Raw genomic sequence first — 6,000 nt, forward strand, 5'->3', positions numbered from 1 at the left:
TGTTTCAGTCCTGGCTATGCCACTTTTGTAGGCTTTTAGGCAAATATTTGAGTGGACCTTTACAAGTTTTTGTAATTCAGCATGTTTTCCTTTCAGGGATGCCTCCCCCTCCCCCCATGCTGACAAAGGGCTAATGACTTCACTTCTTTTAACTCAGGGCTGGGCATGTGACCCTTGCAAGTTCTTGTCTGTAGTTCAATCTAAGTAGTTTTGTAAATATCACACGGACAGTAAGATTGTGAGTACTAAAGAAAACCAGTGCTCCAGGCAGTCATCTTGCTACCACACGGAGCAAGTTGGCTCCAGAATGAAACTAATACAGGTGAAAGCAGGGCTGTATGACGGAGAGATACGGAGACCCAATGACATTATTTGGACCCATAAACTCAGTTATGCCTCAAAGCCATAGCATCCACTTGGATTTTCCAGTTATGAGGAAAAATAAATCACCCCACTTTTCTATCCCATCAGCTAGTTTGAGACTGAAGCCAGCAGAGGGTTACTGACCATCCCATAGCAGTTGTTTTTCAGAGAGGTGTACTCTTGTAAAGTTTTTGTTGCAACTTTCATAACAGCTCACCATGATTGGTTGATTCACCAGGTTTCCTCTCCTCTCCTGGCAGGAGGCAGTGGTACAAGCATGCCAACTCCAAGTTTACCTGCTGTACAACCTTCCTGGGGTGGCAGTAGTGGGCCCTCCCCATTTTTTTAGCGCTGTGCACAGTATTTTTACTGGCAAGACTGAAGATCCTCCCCTCAGTGTTTATGAATATATATGTCACTCCCTATATAAGGAGCAAATCTGTCTCGTGAGACCTTGCCTGGCACAGTTTGCCAACTGTGAATAAACCTTTCTGTTCTTCCAACCCCAAGTCTGGCCGACTTCAATTTGCTAGTCTGCTGGGCAAGAGCCTATTAGTTGTCGGCTTCCAGACAGTTTTTTGAAGTCTTACTAATATCATCACTTAACTTGTCCTGCAGTTTTCTCAGCTGTAAATCAAGGGGATTAACCTTGTACCTCTGTTGTCGCCATGAGAAGAACATGCCCTGGCTAAGCTCTCTGACAGAAGAAAGACACATGAAGTAGGGTCACCCTAACTCACCCATATGTCCTAAAGCAGGGCTGCCAGTGGCCCAGCCTAAATCAGCTTAATCCCAGCCAACTCACCAAGGCATGGGTAATAATTCAAAGATTAAAATCATAATAAATTAAGGAGATTAGATGATGGTTAAGTCTTAGTCAACTTTACATATACTCCTGTCTAAGAATGGAACATTAAAAAATAGATGCTAGGTGCAACAAAGAGCCCTGGTGGTGTAGTGTTAAGAGCTGAGCTGCTCCGTGGAAACCCTATGAGTAGTCCTACTCTGTTTTGTAGGGTCTCTATGAGTCAGAATCAACTTGACAGCAGTGGGTTTTCGGTTTAGAGACAACAGTTTGTCTCTATCCACCTGGAGCAAGAGAGGAAGAAGGAGAGTCAGGAATAAGAGGAAGAAAAGGAATATGTGGCTAATTGCCTCCATGAACAATTGCCTCCTTTGCCATGACACCAGAAGTACTGGATAGTGCCTGGTTACCACTACTGAATATTTTCATGAAAGATTCCATAGAAGAATCTTGATCAAAAGCAGGAAACTGCAGAAACGAATTTCAAATTATCATGGACTCTAGACTTTCTAGAGGGTGAATGAACCCCTGAAACTATTGCCCTGAGATAGTCTTTAAACCTTAAACCAAAAATATCCCCTGATGTCATCTTAAAACCGAATAGTTTAGCTTAATAGTAAAATTTAAAAAAACCCTGCCTTGAACATTATTGCTCTTTTAGGAACTATCTATATGGGATCAAACTGACAACAGCAATTCAGAAGTTTAAATAGGAACCTTGAGGGGAAAAGAATTTATATTAATGATGGAGGAACAACTAAGAAAAGAAAGGTGAGAATGGTTGTACAACTTGAATAACTTAATCGATGTCACCGAATTGTACATGTAGAAACTGTTGGATTGGTTTATGTTTTGCTGTGTATATTCTCAACAATAACCATAAAATAAGTAGATGCTTTTCCATCATATGTCTACAAACTCAACTTTCTTTCTACCATCTCTGGCTTTAAATCTAAAATTGTAACTCATTTGTTCCTAAATTTCTCTCATTCTCTTCAGGGAAACAAAATAACTGCCTTTATTATGTACCAATGGAAATAAATCCGTCTCAAAATAATTTTGAGCCCTAGAATATTAGAGCTGGAATGTAACTTGGAGATAATTTAGTTCAATTTCCTCCTTCTGCAGATGAGAATTCTGAGGTACATAGAGTTTCATGACTTACAGAAGATCTCTCAGCTATTTAAGATGGGAGTAGAACCCCAGCTTTTTAATTCCTAGCCATCGCTCCTTCTAGTACCACAAATTTCTTCTTATGTTTACCAGGTTTGGAGGGATTCAAAGTTAACACTCCCTCCTGATCTCACTGCTTCTAATTTTTCTAAATATATTCAGGACTTTAGAAAATTGTGTGCTTGAATATCAAAGTTTCTTCTTGTCTGAAAAATGAAGAATACATGGAAGCAGACAGCAAGCCTGATGCTTTGTGATCAGCCTGTTTTATGTTGCCTAAGTTTCCCCTTCCAAAAGAGTAGGCAGTTCTGTCATTCAAAAAAAAAAAAAAAAGATTTAAGTCACCACTCCATCTCTCTCTTTTATGACAGCAATTTTTTAAAGGTTGACCAGAGTTACCCCCACACCTGTTTCTTTTAAACTGAAAGGGACCCAGCTGCACTCTGCAGGGAAATCACAAAGACAACTGGAGATCTTGTCAATTTACAGCCAAGCATGGCTGGAGAAAAGTGGATAGCTGATTTGAGAAGATACCGGGATAAGTACATTTACCTGAGATGAGCATGGCCTAGCTGAAGAGACCAGAGATAATGAGGAAGGCTTCTTTTGGTTTGGTGGAGAAATTCATGATTCTGTAACATCAATCAAGACCATTTTATCTGATTGCTAAGTTCCAAGAAAACCAGTGAACAGTTAAAATAACTACAGAAAGAGAAAAAAGGAGCCAGAGAAAGATACAATCATTCTCGGTTATGTAAATTTGGAAACGGAAGCCTTAAATGGTATCAAATTAATATTAAGTTTCAATGTTATCACGTTGAAGTATTAAATTTAGTTTAATTTTACAAGAACAAAGGATGTCTGTTTTAGATATGTAGGCCTAACCTACAAGGGAATACAATCCCAATTCAATAACATAGAAGAGAAACAGTGGATTGCCAGGAGGGGGCTGGGATAGCAAAGCTAACTTTCCTAAAACTGATTTTTTTTTTTTGAACAGTCTCATTAAACATAATCACCCATAATATATTCTTCTAGGTATTCAATAAATGTAGGTTAAAATCACTTGTGTTATACTTGTTGGTCTGTGTTATCTTCTCATCGCACTTACCTATAGACTATAGCTATAAACTGCTCATCCGCGTGAAATAGACAGCAGCTGTGCTACACGTTGGAGAAGATGAAAGGATATCTGCATCCTGTCCCCAAACACACAAACCCACACACACACACACACACACACACACACGTGTTCTGCACAAAAAGTCCATATTAATTTGTCCTCAATAGTCTGACTTCCTCATAGGCAAGAATTGGTGTGCCTAATTAACCTATTATTGTTGTCTGTTTAGGAACAATGTAATTTTAAAGGCTATGGGAGGAAGTTGTTGGAAACACAGAGCCAGTTAGGATCATGGCACAGGTAGCAAGGTACCTGGAATTGCATGGAGCTTCCCAAAGAAAGGAGAGGGATGCCTGAATGTCTGATTATATAAGCATCAAAGAGCAACCACCTACTCGTCAAGTAATTTCACTTAAATATTTTTAATTTATGAATTGTGTGTGAAGGATATGCTGAAGTGTAAGTTGTTTCTATATTTAAGATTATGTCTTAGTCTGGGTTCTCTAGAGGAGCATATATATAAATACACATAGAGAGATTCACATCAAGGAGACGGCTAACACAATTGTGAGGAACTGGCTTATGCAATTGTGGAGGGTGGTAAGACCCAAATCTGGAGGTCAGGCTGCAGGCTGGAGACCTCTGCCGGCTCACGGGGTTGGAGGAGCTGACGAACCACAGATCCGCAGGTCAGGCGGCAGATTGGAGACCTCTGCCGGCTCACGGGGTTGGAGGAGCTGACGAACCACAGATCCGCAGGTCAGGCGGCAGGCTGGAGACCTCTGCCGGCTCACGGGGTTGGAGGAGCTGACCAACCACAGATCCGCAGGTCAGGCGGCAGGCTGGAGACCTCTGCCGGCTCACGGGGTTGGAGGAGCTGACCAACCACAGATCCGCAGGTCAGGCGGCAGGCTGGAGACCTCTGCCGGCTCACGGGGTTGGAGGAGCTGACGAACCACAGATCCGCAGGTCAGGCGGCAGGCTGGAGACCTCTGCCGGCTCACGGGGTTGGAGGAGCTGACCAACCACAGATCCGCAGGTCAGGCGGCAGGCTGGAGACCTCTGCCGGCTCACGGGGTTGGAGGAGCTGACGAACCACAGATCCGCAGGTCAGGCGGCAGGCTGGAGACCTCTGCCGGCTCACGGGGTTGGAGGAGCTGACCAACCACAGATCCGCAGGTCAGGCGGCAGGCTGGAGACCTCTGCCGGCTCACGGGGTTGGAGGAGCTGACCAACCACAGATCCGCAGGTCAGGCTGCAGGCTGGAGACCTCTGCCGGCTCACGGGGTTGGAGGAGCTGACCAACCACAGATCCGCAGGTCAGGCGGCAGGCTGGAGACCTCTGCCGGCTCACGGGGTTGGAAGAGCTGACGAACCACAGATCCGCAGGTCAGGCGGCAGGCTGGAGACCTCTGCCGGCTCACGGGGTTGGAGGAGCTGACCAACCACAGATCCGCAGGTCAGGCGGCAGGCTGGAGACCTCTGCCGGCTCACGGGGTTGGAGGAGCTGACGAACCACAGATCCGCAGGTCAGGCGGCAGGCTGGAGACCTCTGCCGGCTCACGGGGTTGGAGGAGCTGACCAACCACAGATCCGCAGGTCAGGCGGCAGGCTGGAGACCTCTGCCGGCTCACGGGGTTGGAGGAGCTGACGAACCACAGATCCGCAGGTCAGGCGGCAGGCTGGAGACCTCTGCCGGCTCACGGGGTTGGAGGAGCTGACCAACCACAGATCCGCAGGTCAGGCGGCAGGCTGGAGACCTCTGCCGGCTCACGGGGTTGGAGGAGCTGACGAACCACAGATCCGCAGGTCAGGCGGCAGGCTGGAGACCTCTGCCGGCTCACGGGGTTGGAGGAGCTGACCAACCACAGATCCGCAGGTCAGGCGGCAGGCTGGAGACCTCTGCCGGCTCACGGGGTTGGAGGAGCTGACGAACCACAGATCCGCAGGTCAGGCGGCAGGCTGGAGACCTCTGCCGGCTCACGGGGTTGGAGGAGCTGACGAACCACAGATCCGCAGGTCAGGCGGCAGGCTGGAGACCTCTGCCGGCTCACGGGGTTGGAGGAGCTGACCAACCACAGATCCGCAGGTCAGGCGGCAGATTGGAGACCTCTGCCGGCTCACGGGGTTGGAGGAGCTGACCAACCACAGATCCGCAGGTCAGGCTGCAGGCTGGAGACCTCTGCCGGCTCACGGGGTTGGAGGAGCTGACCAACCACAGATCCGCAGGTCAGGCGGCAGATTGGAGACCTCTGCCGGCTCACGGGGTTGGAGGAGCTGACCAACCACAGATCCGCAGGTCAGGCGGCAGGCTGGAGACCTCTGCCGGCTCACGGGGTTGGAGGAGCTGACGAACCACAGATCCGCAGGTCAGGCGGCAGGCTGGAGACCTCTGCCGGCTCACGGGGTTGCAGGAGCTGACCAACCACAGATCCGCAGGTCAGGCTGCAGGCTGGAGACCTCTGCCGGCTCACGGGGTTGGAGGAGCTGACGAACCACAGATCCGCAGGTCAGGCGGCAGGCTGGAGACCTCTGC

The sequence above is a fragment of the Loxodonta africana genome, chromosome 26, assembly GCF_030014295.1.
Source record: "Loxodonta africana isolate mLoxAfr1 chromosome 26, mLoxAfr1.hap2, whole genome shotgun sequence".
In the NCBI taxonomy this organism is placed as follows: domain Eukaryota; kingdom Metazoa; phylum Chordata; class Mammalia; order Proboscidea; family Elephantidae; genus Loxodonta; species Loxodonta africana.